The sequence below is a fragment of the Tursiops truncatus genome, chromosome 16 (assembly GCF_011762595.2).
Source record: "Tursiops truncatus isolate mTurTru1 chromosome 16, mTurTru1.mat.Y, whole genome shotgun sequence".
NCBI lineage: Eukaryota > Metazoa > Chordata > Mammalia > Artiodactyla > Delphinidae > Tursiops > Tursiops truncatus.
This window is the reverse complement of record NC_047049.1, coordinates 71,239,627-71,256,891: the sequence shown is the minus strand read 5'-3', so window position 1 is coordinate 71,256,891 and position 17,265 is coordinate 71,239,627. Positions and strand designations below refer to the sequence as shown.

The 17,265-nt window shown below is 38.4% G+C and overlaps 1 long non-coding RNA gene across 1 annotated transcript in view; it reads right to left on the bottom strand.

The window, feature by feature from the left end:
- The window catches only part of LOC141276758 (uncharacterized), a 97,407-nt gene extending 80,625 nt beyond the window's left edge, over positions 1-16,782 (bottom strand). The window contains exons 1-2 of the long non-coding RNA XR_012326750.1: positions 16,723-16,782; positions 16,195-16,282 (exon numbers count right to left, since the gene is read on the bottom strand). This is a non-coding gene — a long non-coding RNA (uncharacterized lncRNA). The remainder of the gene's footprint in view (positions 1-16,194; positions 16,283-16,722) is intronic.
- Positions 16,783-17,265: the final 483 nt, after the last annotated feature.

Below are 17,265 nucleotides of genomic sequence, written 5' to 3'. Positions count from 1 at the left end.
CTAGGCCCGTGAGGCATGGCCGCTGAGCCTGCGCGTCCGGAGCCTGTGCTCCGCAACGGGAGAGGCCACAACAGTGAGAGGCCTGCGTACCGCAAAAAAAAAAAAAAGTCTACAAACAGTAAGTGCTGGAGAGGGTGTGGAGAAAAGGGAATCTTCATACACTGTTGGTGGGAATGTAAATTGGTGCAACCACTATGGAGAACAGTATGGAGGTTCCTCACAGAACTAAAAATGGAACTACCATGTGATCCAGCAATCCTACTCCTGTGCATATACCTGGAAAAAAACATAATTCGAAAAGATACGTGCACTCCAATGTTCATTGCAGTGCTATTCACAAGAGCCAAGTCATGGAAGCAACCTAAATGTCCCCTGACAGAGGAATGGATAAAGAAGATGTGATACACATATACAACGGAATATTACTCAGACATCAAAAAGAATGAAATAGTACCATTTGCAGCAACATGGGTGGACATGGCGATTATCATACTAAGTGAAGTAAGTCAGACAGAGAAACAAATATCACATGATATTACTTATATATAGAATCTAAAAAAATGGTACAAATGAACTTATTTACAAAACATAAACAGATTTTTCTAACAAACTTACGGTTGCCAAAGGGGAAATGCGGAGAGAAGGGATAAAATAGGAGTTTGGGATGAACACATACACACTGCTATATATAAAATAGATAATCAACAAGGACCTACTGTATAGCACAGGAACTCTACTCAATATTCTGTAATAACCTATATGGGAGAAGAATCTGAAAATAATGGATATATGTATATGTATAAATAATTCACTTAGCTGAAATTAACACAACTAACACAACTATAACCCAGTATAAAATAAATATTAGGGCTTCCCTGGTGGCGCAGTAGTTGAGAGTCCGCCTGCTGATGCAGGGGACACGGGGACACAGGTTCGTGCCCCAGTCTGGGAAGATCCCACAAGCCGTGGAGCGGCTAGGCCCGTGAGCCATGGCTGCAGAGCCTGAGCGTCCGGAGCCTGTGCTCCGCAACGGGAGAGGCTGCGACAGTGAGAGGCCCGCGTACCGCAAAAAATAATAATAATAATAAATAAATAAATATTAAATTTAAAATATATATGATTGCTTGAAATTTTGCCCAAGCAACCAAACAAATTCTCATACTCTGTAAAAGACGATAGGACCAACCATACGTAAGATAAAGAACAAAGCCAACTCCCTACATAGTGAGGTATACAGCTCAAAGGGGGGCTCACTGGAGTCCAAATATGACCAAGGTATGTTCCTCCACCTTTCCTGAATTTCCTCCATTATAATCCTACTGGATTTAAGTTTGCAAATTCTTGAGTTAAATGCAAACACTTGCTGAAAGAGAAAACTTAAAACAAAAACACAACACCTGCCCAGTTAAATGTATAATATTAGATTATGCCTAGGTAGGGACATGAGGGAATGGGGCCCTAGACAGGTATGAGAACAATATTTGCAGCACTCCTTATAGGTCACAGATCACATCTTTCTTCTTTTCTATATATTTGCAATAACCCAACAAAAGATTTTTTCAATTGAGGTTAAATTCATGTAAGATAAAATCAACCATTTTAAAGTACACAGTTCAGTGGCATTTAGTACATTCACAGTGTTGTGCAACTACCACCCCTATCTAGTTCCAAAACATCATCTCCCCAAAACAAAACCCTATACCCATTAAGCATACGCTCCCCATTCCTCCTTCTCTCCAGGCCTGGCAAACACCAATTTGCATTCTATCTCTGTAGATTTACCAATTCTGGATATTCCATATAAATGGAATTGTGCATATGTGGTCCTTTTGCATCTGGCATTTCTTACTTAGTATAATGTTTTTGAGGTTCATCCATGTTGTAACATGTAGCAGTACTTCATTCCTTTTCATGACTGAATAATACTCCATTATGTGGATATACCACATTTTGTTCATCCATCCATCTGTTGATGAACATTTGGGCTATTTCTACCTTCTGGCTAATGTGACTGGTGGGGCTAAAAATACACATGTACAAGTATTTATCTGAGAACTTGTTTTCAATTTTTTTGTGTAGAATTGGTAGTGGATGCTTTCATTTCTCCAGAAGTGGAATTGCTAAATCACATGGTAATTCTATGTTTAACTTAGAGGAGTCACCAAACTGTTTTTCATAGCAGCTGAACAATTTTATACTCCCTCCACAATGTATAAGGGTTTCAATTTCTCCACATCTTCCCCAAAGCTTGTTTTCTGATTTTTTCTTCTTTGTAAATTGTAGCCAACCTCATGGGTGTGAAATGATATCTTAATGTGGTTTTTATTTACATTTCCCCAATGACTAATGATGTTGAGCAGAGAAGTCTTTTTTTTCTTCTCAGCCTGTTCTCCAAAGGTGCAAAGCCTCTATAAAAACCTATATGATGTCCTATGCATATTCTGGTAGCATTACGCAAGGACAGACAGTTAATAAATATGTGCTCTTGATTGTCAAATAGCATCAAGAATCTTTTCTAGTTGCCTAAGTATTTTTAAGTGTATTTTTCAAGGGTTAGAATTCACCTAGTAGAGCTCTTTTGTAAAACAGTATATATTTTTTAGATATTTAATTATACATTAGATATAATAATCTTATATGTTTAATTATATATTATAATGATATAAATAAAATTATTGTTAATGCTGATTTCTTCAACATTTAATCTCAATAAATCTTATGTCATGGATCACAGTATTAAAACTGTGCTGTGGTTCATAGCAGCACTATTTACAATAGACAAGACATGAAAGCAACCTAAGTATCCATGAACAGATGAATGGATAAAGATGTGATAAAAATATACAATGGAATATTACTCAGCCATTAAAAAGAACAAAATAATGCCATTTGCAGCAACATGGATGGACCTAGAGATTATCATACTAAGTGAAGAGAAAGATAAATATCATATGATATCACTTACATGTGGAATCTTAAAAAATGATACAAATGAACTTATTTACAAAACAGAAACAGACTCACAGACATAGAAAACAAACTTATGGTTACCAAAGGGGAAAGGAAAGGGGTGGGGGATAAATTAGGAGTTTGGGATTAACAGTTACATACTACTATATATATAAAATAAACAAGGACCTACTGTATATCACAGGGAACTATATTCAACATCTTGTAATAACCTATAAGGGAAAAGATTCTGAAAAAGAATATATGTATGTATGTATAACTGAATCACTTTGCTATACACCTGAAACTAACATGGCATTGTAAATCAACTATACTTCACTTAAAAAAAACAAAAAACAAAAGAACCCCAAAACTGTGCTGTGAACACACAGAGGTGAAGACCACTAGGCTAGTCCTTGTTTTTCAGCGTATTTCCCTCTCTGGAAGTAGTTTGTGTTTCCATATATGTAAAATTTGGAAAATGAAAATGAATCAATAGTAACAGGAAAGAGATCAGTGATTGCCTCAGAACAGGGCAGAGAGGTTGTAAAAGGAGAGATATTAAGGGCCACCAGAGAAGGACTACCTTTGGGAAATGCTTTGGGGTGATGGATATATTCATTGCATTGATTGTGGCTATGGTTTCACTGGTATATAAATATGTCAAAATTCATCAGATTGCATACTATAAATATGTACAGTTTATCATATGTTAATTATATCTCAGTGAAACTGGGGAAAGGTTTTTAAAAGAAGGAAAAATATTATGTATACCATGATCCCATTTTCATAAAAAATTATACCACACACATGTATGCATTCATAAAGAACTGGGAGTAAATATTCCAAAATATTAGTAAATTCAAGCTAAGAGTTTCTCCTATGTTTTCTTCTAGAAGTTTTGCAGTTTTAGGTTTGACATTTGAGGTCTATAATCCATTCTGATTTCTTTTTTATATATGGGTTGAAGGTGGGTTTTTTTCATATGATTATCAATTATTTGAGCATCATTTCTTAAATCATTCTTTCCCAATTTGATTGTCATGGCACCATTACCAAAAATCAGTTTCTCTGTATTGATTATTTCTGTACTCTATTTTGTTCCATTGATCTATTTATCATAATACCAAATACCACACTGTCTTAATCATGGTAGCTATATAGTAAGTCTTGAAATCAGGCAGTGTTAGTCATTCAACTTTGCTCTTATTTTTCAAAATTGTTCTATTTGATGTCTTTTGCTTCTTCATATACATTTTAAAATCAATTTAACAGTTTCTGCAAAAAATTCTTCTGGGATTTCAATTGAGTATGTTGGATCTACAGGTCATTTTAGAGAGAAATGACAACTTAACATTGAGTCTTTCAATACATGAACATGATATATTTTCCCCATTTAATTAGGTCCTCTTTAATTTCTCTCAGCAATGTTTTGGAGTTTTTAGTGTGCAGGTCATGCACATCTTTTGCCAAATTTCTTCCTAAGTATTTCTTATTTTTTGATATTATTATAAATGATATTTCAATTTTCAATTGGTGATTATAGAAATACGGTTAGCTTTTGTATATTGACCTTATATCCTGCAACCTTGATAAACTCATTTATCATAGCAGCTTTTTTGTCAATTCATAGAATTTTCTACATACACAAAAATGTCATCTGTAAATATATAACAGCTTTACTTCTTCCTTTCCAATTTATTTGCTTTTAATTACTTTCCAAGCAGCTTTGCTCTCAATGTTTGAATTGATTAAAATGTGTGAGGTTTTGTGGGTCAAGCAGACTTCACTCAATGTAGGTAGGATTCAATCGTCTTGCAAGGAGCCACCCAGGAGTCTCAGCTACAGAAGGGACTCACACTGACAACAGGATGGGAGGTGACAGTGAATGACCTGGAGCAGGAGCTGGGAGCAGGGAGACTGGTAGAAGTCCAATCATAGTGAGATCTCCCACAACAAGGAACCAACACTGGGGTGGATTTCCCCTTTAGGCATGTTACCCCACAAGACGCAGCATTCAGACACTTGCCACACAGTGGGCTTCAGTGGCCCCACAGGCAGTGTTGGCCAGAAAAGCATCACCAACCAACAGAGAGAACAACACAACCAGTCACTTAGATAAGAGACTCTTGTCCTCTTTCTCCTTCCTCCCTGTTCCAACACAATGAAGGGTTAGAGCCCAAAGGGAGAGGAAAAGGCTAAATGAGCTCATTCAGTCCCCCAGTATGAGGAAGGGGGATACAGAATGAAAAGAGCACGTCATAACCCTCTCCCTCACCCACACACACACGCACTACAGTCCCTATAAAAGGAAAATTTTGAAATCAGATATGAAATTGAAGTTTCAAACAAATCAGTCTTCTAATAACCAACGACCAGGAAATTATTATTTTTTCCTAAGATGCTATTAAGGGATCTGCTGTACAGGAGGGAAGGGAGATTTAACATAGGTCTTGAGGGGTGTGATAGCAGAAAAATAACAATTCAATGTTGTACCACACTAACTGAGATAGGTCAGTAAGTCAGAAATATATTGTTTAAAGATATCTAATAAATTAGTTGACAATATAAATAATGAATTTATCGGATAAAACCTGTTGGAAAGACCTTCCTGTGTGATGCCAGAACATCACGAGTGTTCTAGCAGATCCCATGACCTGGGACCTGTTGAACTGGGCTGAAGCACCTGCAAGCTCTTGAAGCGAGTGGTCTCACCAAATGAGAAGATGCATTTAAAATGCACTTGTTGGGCAGAACACTCTTTGATATAAAATGTAGTCATGTTTTTTGAATCTGTCTGCTAAAGCAAAGGAAATAAAAGCAAAAATAAACACATGGGACCTAATTAAACCCAAAAGCTTTTGCACAGCAAAGGAAAACATCAACAAAACAAAAAGATAACCTACTGAATGGGAGGAAATATTTGCAAATGATATGACTGATAAGGGGTTAATATGTAAAATATATAAACACCTCATACAAGTCAACATCAAAAGACCAAATAATCTGATTTTAAAAGGGGCAGACCTGAATACACATTTTTCCAACGAAGACATACAGATGGCCAAGAGGCATATGAAAAGACACTCAACATCATTAACCATCAGAGAAATAAAAATCAAAACCACAATGAGATATCAACTCCAACCTGTCAGAATGTCTATCGTCAAAAAGAACACAAATAGAGTGAAGACTGCCGCCATGTCCTGCCTGCCATCTGCCACACACGGTGCAGTGTTATTCCAGGACCTTGCTTCACACAGGTCTGGACTCAAAGAAGTCTAAAAATCCTCAACAGCAACTCTCCGGTAATTAAGCAGCACCCAGCAACAAATGAGCACAGATCCCTGGCACACCCTCAAACCTGCTTCTCACTGAGTGCCACGATTTCTCCAAATACCTCCTATACGAACTGAGAATAATGTAACTCCAGAAAAGAGGAACCGCAGAGGCCTGCTCCGCCCTTGCTGTGAGACCTGGGAGACCCAGACAGAGTTTCAAGCTAAGGACCCTCACGTCACCCTCAGGGTCTTGGTGCTCCGGCTGGGTGTCAGGCCTGTGTCTCTGAGGTAGGCGAGCCAAGTTCAGGACCTTGGTCCACCAGAGGCCTCCCAGCTCCATGTAATATCAAACGGTGAAAAAAGGCTCTCCCAGAGATCTCCATCTCAATGCTAAGACCCAGTTCCACTCAACGACCAGCAAGCTACAGTGCTGGACACCCTATGCCAAAAAACTAGCAAGACAGGAACACAACACCACCCATTAGCAGAGAGGCTGCCTAAAATCATAATAAGGTCACAGACACCCCAGAACACACCACCGGACGCAGTCCTGCCCACCAGATAGACAAGATCCAGACTCATCCACTAGAACACAGGGACCAGCCCCCTCCACCAGGAAGCCTACCCAACCCACTGAACCAAACTTAGCCACTGGGGGCAGACACCAAAAACAACGGGAAGGGGCTTCCCTGGTGGCGCAGTGGTTGGGGGTCCGCCTGCCGATGCGGGGGACACGGGTTCATGCCCTGGTCTGTGGGCCCGTGAGCCATGGTCGCTGGGCCTGCGCGTCCGGAGCCTGTGCTCCGCGGTGGGAGAGGCCACGGCAGTGAGAGGCCCGCATACCGCAAAAAAAAAAAAACAACAGGAAGTACGAACCTGTAGCCTGTGAAAAGGAGACCCCAAACACAGTAAGCTAAGCAAAATGAGAAGACAGAAAAACACACAGCAGATGGAGGACCAAGGTAAAAACCTACCAGACCAAACAAATGAAGAGGAAATAGGCAGAAATTCTATTTCTACCTGAAAAAGAATTCAGAGTAATGAGAATAAAGATGATCCAAAATCTGGGAAACAGAATGGAGAAAATACAAGAAATGTTTAACAAGGACCTAGAAGAACTAAAGAGCAAACAAACAATGGTGAACAACACAATAAATGAAATTAAAAATTCTCTAAAAGGAATCAATAGCAGAATAACTGAGGCAGAAGAAGAGATAAGTGACAGGGAAGATAAAATAGTGGAAATAACTACCACAGAGCAAAATAAAGAAAAAACAATGAAAAGAATTGAGGACAGTCTCAGAGACCTCTCGGACAACATTAAGCACACCAACATTCAAATAATAGGGTTCCCAGAAGAAGAGGAGAAAAAGAAAGGGACTGAGAAAATATCTGAAGAGATTATAGTTGAAAACTTCCCTAATATGGGAGAGGAAATAATCAACTCCAGGAAGATCAGAGTCCCATACAGGATAAATCCAAAGAGAAACCCTCCAAGACACATATTAATCAAACTATCAAAAATTAAATACAAAGAAAAATTATTAAAAGCAGCAAGGGAAAAACAACAAATAATATACAAGGGAATCCCCATACGGTTAACAGCTGATCTTTCAGCAGAAACTCCACCGGCCAGAAGGGAGTGGCAGGACACATTTAAAGCGATGAAAGGGAAAAACCTACAACCAAGATTACTCTACCCAGCAAGGATCTCATGCAGATTCGACGGAGATATTAAAACATTTACAGACAAGCAAAAGCTAAGAAAATTCAGCACCGCCAAACCAACTTTACAACAAATACTGAAGGAACTTCTCTAGGCAGGAGACACAAGAGTGGGAAAAGATCTACAAAAACAAACCCAAAACAATTAAGAAAATGGTAATAGGAACATACATATCAATAACTACCTTAAATGTAAATGGATTAAATGCTCCAACCAAAAGACATAGACTGGCTGAATGGATACAAAAACGAGACCCATATATATGCTGTCTACAAGAGACACACTTCAGACCTAGAGACACATACAGACTGAAAGTGAGGGGATGGAAAAAGATATTCCATGCAAATGGAAATCAAAACAAAGTTGGAGTAGCAATTCTCATATCAGACAAAATAGACTTTAAAATAAAGACTATTACAAGAGACAAAGAAGGACACTACATAATGAAGAAGGACACTACATAATGATCAAGGGATCAATCTAGGAAGAAGATATAACAATTGTAAATATTTATGCACCCAACACAGGAGCACCTCAATACATAAGGCAAATGCTAAGAGCCATAAAAGGGGAAATTGACAGTAACAAAATCATAGTAGGGGACTTTAACACCCCACTTTCATCATGGATACATTTCCAAAATGAAAATAAATAAGGAAACACAAGCTTTAAATGATACATTAAACAAGATGGACTTAATTGATATTTATACAACATTCCATCCAAAAACAACAGAATACACTTTCTTCTCAAGTGTTCATGGAACATTCTCCAGGACAGATCATGTCTTGGGTCACAAATCAAGCCTTGGTAAATTTAAGAAAATTGAAATTGTATCAAGTATCTTTTCCAACCACAATGCTATGAAACTAGATATCAATTACTGGAAAACATCTGTAAAAAATAGAAACACACGGAGGCTAAACAACACACTACTAAATAACCAAGAGATCCCTTAAGAAATAAAAGAAGAATTCGAAAAAAGTACCTAAAAACAAATGACAATGAAAACATGACAACCCAAAACCTATGGGATGCAGCAAAAGGAGTTGTAAGAGGGAAATCTATAGCTATACAAGCCTACCTCAAGAAATATTTGAAATAAACAACCTAACCTTACATGTAAAGAAATTAGAGAAAGAAGAACAAAAAACACCCAAAGTTAGCAGAAGGAAAGAAATCATAAAGATCAGATCAGAAATAAATGAAAAAGAAATGAAGGAAACAATAGCAAAGATCAATAAAACTGAAAGCTGGTTCTTTGAGAAGATAAAATTGATAAACCATTAGCCAGACTCATCAAGAAAAAAAGGGAGAAGACTCAAATCAACAGAATTAGAAATGAAAAAGCAGAAGTAACAACTGACACTGCAGAAATACAAGGATCATGAGATTACTACAAGCAACTCTATGCCAATAAAATGAACAACCTGGAAGAAATGGACACATTCTTAGAAAAGCACAACCCTCTGAGACTGAACCAGGAAAAAATAGAAAAAATAAACAGACCAATCACAAGCACTGAAATTGAGATTCTGATTAAAAATCTTCCAACAAACAAAAGCCCAGGACCAGATGGTTTCACAGGCGATTTCTATCAAGCATTTAGAGAAGAGCTAACACCTATCCTTCTCAAACTCTTCCAAAATATAGCAGAGGGAGGAACACTCCCAAACTAACTCTACAAGGCCACCATCACCCTGATAACAAAACCAGACAAAGATGTCACACAAAAATAAAACTACAGGCCAATATCACTGATGAACACAGATGCAAAATCCTCAATAGAATACTAGCAAACAGAATCCAACAACACACTAAACGGATCATACACCATGATCAAGTGGGGTTTATCCCAGGAATGCAAGGATTCTTCAATATACGTAAATCAATCAATGTGATACACCATATTAACAAACTGAAAGATAAAAACCATATGATCATTTCAATAGATGCAGAAAATGTTTTCGACAAAATTCAACACCCATTTATAATAAAAACACTCCAGAAAGTAGGCATACAGGGAACTTACCTCAACATAATAAAGGCCATATATGACAAACCCACAGCCAACACCATTCTCAATGGTTAAAAAGTGAAACCATTTCCTCTAAGATCAGGAACAAGTCAAGGTTGGCCACTCTCACCACTATTATTCAACATAGTTTTGGAAGTTTTAGCCACAGCAATCAGAGAAGAAAAAGAAATAAAAGGAATACAAATCAGAAAAGAAGACGTAAAACTGTCACTGTTTGCAGATGACATGATACTATACATAGAGAATCCTAAAGATGCCACTAGAAAACTACAAGTGTTAATGAATTTGGTGAAGTTGCAGGATACAAAATTAATGCATTCCTATACACTAACGATGAAAAATCTGAAAGAGAAATTAAGGAAACACTCCCATTTACCACTGCATCAAAAAGAATAAAATACCTAGGAATAAACCTACCTAAGGAGACAAAAGACCTGTATGCAGAAAACTATAAGACACTGATGAAAGAAATTAACGATGATACAAACAAATGGAGAGATATACCATGCTCTTGGATTAGAAGAATCAACATTGTGAAAATGACTATACTACCCAAAGCACTCTACAGATTCAATGCAATCCCTATCAAACTACCAATGGCATTTTTCACAGAACTAAAAAAAAAATTTCACAATTTGTATGGAAACACAAAAGACCCCAAATAGCCAAAGCAATCTTGGGAACGAAAAATGGAGCTGGAGGAATCAGGCTCCCTGACTTCAGACTATACTACAAAGCTACAGTAATCAAGAAAGTATGGTACTGGCACAAAAACAGAAAGATAGATCAATGAAACAGGACAGAAAGCCCAGAGATAAACCCACACACATATGGTCACCTTATCTTTGATAAAGGAGGAAGGAATGTACAGTGGAGAAAGAACAGCCTCTTCAGTACGTGGTACTGGGAAAACTGGACAGGTACATGTAAAAGTATGAGATTAGATCACTCCCTAACACCATACACAAAAATAAGCTCAAAATGGATTAAAGACCTAAATGTTAAGGCCAGAAACTATCAAGCTTTTAGAGGAAAACATAGGCAGAACACTCTAAGACATAAATCACAGCAAGATCCTTTTTGACCCACCTCCTAGAGAAATGGAAATAAAAACAAAAATAAACAAATGGGACCTAATGAAACTTAAAAGCTTTTGCACAGCAAAGGAGACCATAAACAAGATGAAAAGACAACCCTCAGAATGGGAGAAAATATTTGCAAATGAAGCAACTGACAAAGGATTAATCTCCAAAATTTACAAGCAGCTCATGCAGCTCAGTATCAGAAAAACAAACAACCCAATCCAAAAATGGGCAGAAGACCTAAATAGACATTTCTCCAAAGAAGATATACAGGTGGCCAACAAACACATGAAAGGATGCTCAACATCACTAATCATTAGAGAAATGCACATCAGAACTACAATGAGGTATCACCTCACACCAGTCAGAATGGCCATCCAAAAAATCTGCAAACAATAAATGCTGGAGAGGGTGTGGAGAAAAAGGAACCCTCTTGCACTGTTGATGGGAATGTAAGTTGGTGCAGCCACTATGGAGAACATGGAGGTTCCTTAAGAAACTAAAAATACAACTACCATACGACCCAGCAATCCCACTACTGGGCATATACCCTGAGAAAACCGTAATTCAAAAAGAGTCATGTACCACAATGTTCATTGCAGCTGTATTCACAATAGCCAGGACATGGAAGCAACCTAAGTGTCCATAGACAGATGAATGGATAAAGAAGATGTGGCACATATATACAATGGAATATTACTCAGCCATAAAAAGAAACGAAATTGAATTATTTGTAGTGAGGTGGATGGACCTAGAATCTGGCACACAGAGTGAAGTAAGTCAGAAAGAGAGAAACAAATACCGTATGCTAACACATACATATGGAATCTAAAAGAAAAAAAATTGGTTCTGAAGAACCTAGGGGCAGGACAGGAATAAAGACGCAGACGTAGAGAATGGACTTGAGGACACGGGGAGGGGGAAGGGTAAGCTGGGACGAAGTGAGAGATGGGCACGGACATATATACACTACCAAATGTAAAACAGATAGCTAGTGGGAAGCAGCCACATAGCACAGGGAGATCAGCTCGGTGCTTTGTGTCCACCTACAAGGGTGGGATAGGGTAGGTGGGAGGGAGATGTAAGAGGGAGGAGATATGGGGATATATATATATATATATATATATGTATAGCTGATTCACTTTGTTATAAAGCAGAAACTAACACACCATTGTAAAGCAATTATACTCCAATCAAGATGTTAAAAAAAAAAAAACACAAATAGCAAATGTTGGCAAAGATGTGGAGAAAAGGGAACGCTTGTACTTTGTGGGAATGTAAATTGATGCAGCCATTGTGGAAAACAGTATGGAGGTTCCTCAAAAAACTGAAGGTAGAACTACCATACGACCCAGCAATACCACTCCTGGGTATTTATCCAAAATACCCAAAAACAATAATTTGAAAAGATACATGCACCCCAGTATTCATAACAGCATTATTTACAATTGCCATGATACGTCCATCAATAGATGAATGGATAAAGATGTGGTATATACATATGATGGAATACTACTCAGCCATAAAAAAGAATGAAATTTTGCCATTTGCAAAAACATGGATGGACTTGGAGGGTATTAAGCTAAGTGAAATAAGTCAGAAAGAGAAAGATAATACGTGCTGTATGATAGCACTTATATGTGAAATTAAAAAATATAACAAACTAGTGAATATAACAAAAAAGAAACAGACTCAGATAAAGAGAACAAACTAGTGGTAACTGGTGGGGAGAAGGAAGGGGGGACAAGATAGGGGTAGGGGATTAAGAGGTACAAAATACTCTGTATAGAATAAGTTGCAAGGATATATAGTACAACACAGGGAATATAGCCAATATTTTATAATAACTATAAATGGAATATAAGCTTTAAAAATTGTGAGTCACTACTGTATAACTGAAACATATACTGTACATTAACTATACCTCAATAAAAAAAAATTTGAAAAATAAATTAATTTTTTAAAAATAATGCATGTGTTGGCCCTCTATCTCCTAGACAGTAAAATAAAAAAGGCTGAACTAAATTCTCTGTGATCCTCTTAGCTCAAATGTCTTTTTCAAAATAACCAATTTATATTTTCCTCTTGTTTCTAAATATTTGGGATTTATCTCAAAAAGAGTCATTTATGTATTCCTCAAATAAACCATGCCTGTGCATGCCAATGAACTTTGGCCTATGTTGCCCCTGCAAGCTAAAATGCCTCTCTCCTACTCGCCATCTGGAAAATACCCCATCATCCTTGGAAAGATCAGCTTCCGTGAATCCCTCTCTCTCACTCCCCAGGTAAGAATGACTCTGCCTGCCCTTCTCTGACTCCCACTGTACAAAGTTTATTCCTCCATGGCACAGGCTTTTGGTTTTGGTTTTGTTTTTAAAGGTAGTGAGTTGTGTCTGCTGTCTTCTTCCTAACCCATCTCTCCTTTAAGGACAAAACCCAGCTTCTAGCCGTTTCCCAAGCAAGTCTTTATCATACAAAACTTAAGTGATGGAAGAACAAGAAAAATGAAAGCAGAGAGGTTAAGGCAATCAGTATAATAAAGAGATGAGTCTGAAAGGGGACTGGAGAGCAACTAGACAGACAGCATGGGCCAAGTCTGTGGGACAGTTTGGGGAAGCTTGCAGTGAAAGAGGGGAGAGCTTTCAACAAACGGTGCTTGAATCATGCCAAAACGGTACCTTGGTGCCATGGCTGCTATTGTAGGTATGAGATATGTGGGGGAGGGGAGGAAGCAGATGTGTTGCTAGGCTGTACAAAAGGCATTGCCTTTGGCATTCTTAGAGAAATTTCCATAGAGTTTAAATTGTTTGTCAGTCATTCTACATTCAGGGAAGGGGTGGGGGTGGGATGAACTGGGAGATTGGGATTGACATACACACACTACTGTATATAAAATAAATAACTAATGAGAACCTACTGTAGAGCACAGGGAACTCTACTCAGTGCTCTACGGTGACCTAAACGGGGAGGAAGAGAGTGGATATATGTATATGTATGACTGATTCACTTTGCTGTACAGCAGAAACACAACACTGTAAAGCAACTATACTCCAATAAAAAAATTAATTTGTAAAAAATACCAAGAATTACAATAGAGATAATAAGTAGAATTTATGTTTCAAATAAAATAGCCCCGGGGCTTCCCTGGAGGCGCAGTGGTTGGGAGTCCGCCCGCCGATGCAGGGGACGCGGGTTCGCACCCCGGTCCAGGAGGATCCCGCGTGCCGCGGAGCGGCTGGGCCCGTGAGCCATGGCCGCTGGGCCTGCGCGTCCGGAGGCTGTGCTCCGCGGCGGGAGAGGCCGCGGCAGTGAGAGGCCCGCGTACCGCAAAAAAAAAAAAAATAGCCCCTATATAATAAATAAATAACAGTTTTTCAGTCATTCTACATTCAAGCTATCATGTCTTTAAACATGACCGCACAGTGAGGATGGAGCTTTAAGCTAGTGACATCTGTCTTGTAAGACTCAGCAACTTGTAATTATACTTTCATGTCTGTTTTCTCCTCTCACCCGCCCCCAACCCTTCCTCCAGCCTCTCCATGAGAACAAGGACTGCGCCTTTTATCCACTTGCCCTGCTTCTATGAATGAATGATTCACTTAGAAAAGGAGACTTTCTCTGGAACCCTGCACACAATCCCCAGGCAGGTTCTAGAAGCATACAAACGGATACATATGGAAGGCTTCAGAGCTCTGGGGTCCAACAGGTTTGGGTTCTAATCCCAGCTCTGCCACTTACTAGCTGTGGGACCTGTAACTCCCTAAAGCTCAGGTCGCTCAACTGTAAAATGGTGGACATCCTGGAACCTGCTGCATAGAGTTGTTAAGACAACTAAATAAAATAACACATATTAAATACTAAGTACAGTACCCAACACAAACATACACGTTACAGAGATGTAGACATAGCATATCTAAATATATTCAAACACATACAGACACATTCAGCTTCCATTCTGAAACTTCCCTGAGAAACACTCTTATCTCTTAGGTATGTATATATTAAATCCAGCATTTTCTAAAAAGAGACAGTAACACTATCACAGTTATTATAAGTATGTTTAATTGACTGAAAGAGAGCATTGGGCACAACCTAAAAGTATATGCATCACTTTAAACTATTAATCTAACTTATTTACATCATATACATATCTATCTGTCAAGCAAAGGTTAATAGAAAGTTTATGAAATTGGGAATGCAATTAAGTCTCCCGGGAATCTCAGTTGGAGGCCATGCCAGTTTCTATGGTAACCAAAGGGCTCAGGCAAAAAATGGGGGGAAGGGAGGTGATTTAAAAGCAAGATAAGCACATAAATATAGCTCTTGTCTATCTTTTCTTTTGAGTTCCAATAAGCAATCTTGGCTGCATTTAAATTATTATACAAAGGAAAGTATAAATCAGATTAGTCTTTCACCTCCTAGAATTAAATACATTTTTGCAAGTGATTCCAGTTTTTAAAAATGTATCACTTCTCAGTTTATGAAGTGTGTCAGGTATGTCTCAAATTCCCCAGGGGAGAGAATAGGCGAGGGGATTGAAAGAACACAACGAGATATCCAAGATGTCCAGGATGATTAGACTATACTGCGAATAACCTTCTCAACACCAGCTAATTAGGTTTTACTTATGGTCTCAGAAATTGCAATTAGGCCAAAGGGAGAAAATGTAAAGAATTGGTTTTCCTGTGACAAATTTCACAACATCACTGAATTGAAGAAGAGTTTAGTAATCACCTAGTCAAACCCTTGATTTAATCACCAAAAACACTTCCCTTGAGAAATTAACTTAGCTCCCTAATTTAGGTGAGGGAACTAGATACCAGCAGAACCATGGTTAGAATCTGAGCTCCCTGACTATAGCTCGTACTGTAGTCTACACACCACTTTCCTCTCCTTCACTTCTTTTTTACATGCAAAACTTAGGAACGCTCTTAACCAAGCAAGTCATTCCCAACTGCTGAACTGTCTGATTATTGCAGGTGGTCTGACTTGTTTTGTAAAACCAAGTGAATCTTATTTTGGTACACTTCACCTAAGTTCTTAATTTCATTCACATTTAGAAGCAACTTCACATTTTCCATTAAGAAAACACTTTATGGAAGTTCTGTGAGTACCTACCTGTTTTATCTGACAGTCCAGCAGCTCCGTGTTCATTGCCAGCAATGTGCTCCTGTATGTATCCCACACAGTCTGTGTTAAGAAGAGCCTGAAAGAGAGAGGCCACCAGAGAAATTCATATAGGATCCACACAAGATACTGATTTAAAAAAAAATCAGGAAAATCCTATTGCATAGTCTCAAATTTTCATCCTGCAATCTCAAGTGATTCCTTTGTAAAGGGGAGATAAAATGGGATAAAGAAAAATGGAATAGCATTATAATTCAGCCAGCATTGTTAAAACAGTGAATTCCTGCTTCTCTCCCAAGGTTTGCACTAAATGAAATCTGAAGTTTCTCATTTTGTTTCAAATAAATATAATAGATTCCATAGTGGACATGGTGATCTCTCTGGGTCTCTGCATACATGCAAAAGTAGTGCTTGGTGCAAGTGAGGAGACAGGTGGCTGGACTAGAATCTAATTCTCCATCTCTAATATTTCAAGACTGAGAAAGGATATCAAAAGTACAGATAAGATGCTATACTTACTTCTACAAACCACATTCTCTCTGAAATTCTGTCTTCTGATTCACAAACTGGAGATAATCCCAGCTAAGCATACCTCGCAATGTTATTATGTGGATGAAATGAGGGTGTCATTGGAAATTTTGATTTATTGTGAAACTCACCCTGGGTGTAACAGCTACTGTGCTTGCCCTGCCTCTCTGTCCTCCTATGGGACACTTCCCCACCCACAGCCTCTATGAAACAGGTAGCCATGTTTTTTCATGTAACCCTACTGTCTGTCACATGCCCATTCAGCTGATGCAAAGGACCACTGCTCCAATGCCTGGCCAAACACCTGTGTGGCCTTGCTCACAACAATAAACTAGATCAATCAGAAATTTGAACCAGGACACACGCTAAAAAAAAAAAAAATAGTGTGTGAGCAGTGGGAAGTGTAGTGAAAAGGTCCAAATGGACGGAGTGGGTCAAGAAGCAGAAAGTACGGGGAAGGAGGGGTCAGTTGCTGGCAGGACAGAAAAGAGACCCGAGGAGGGTAACTGAGTTTCACTGAGAGCAAAACACTGG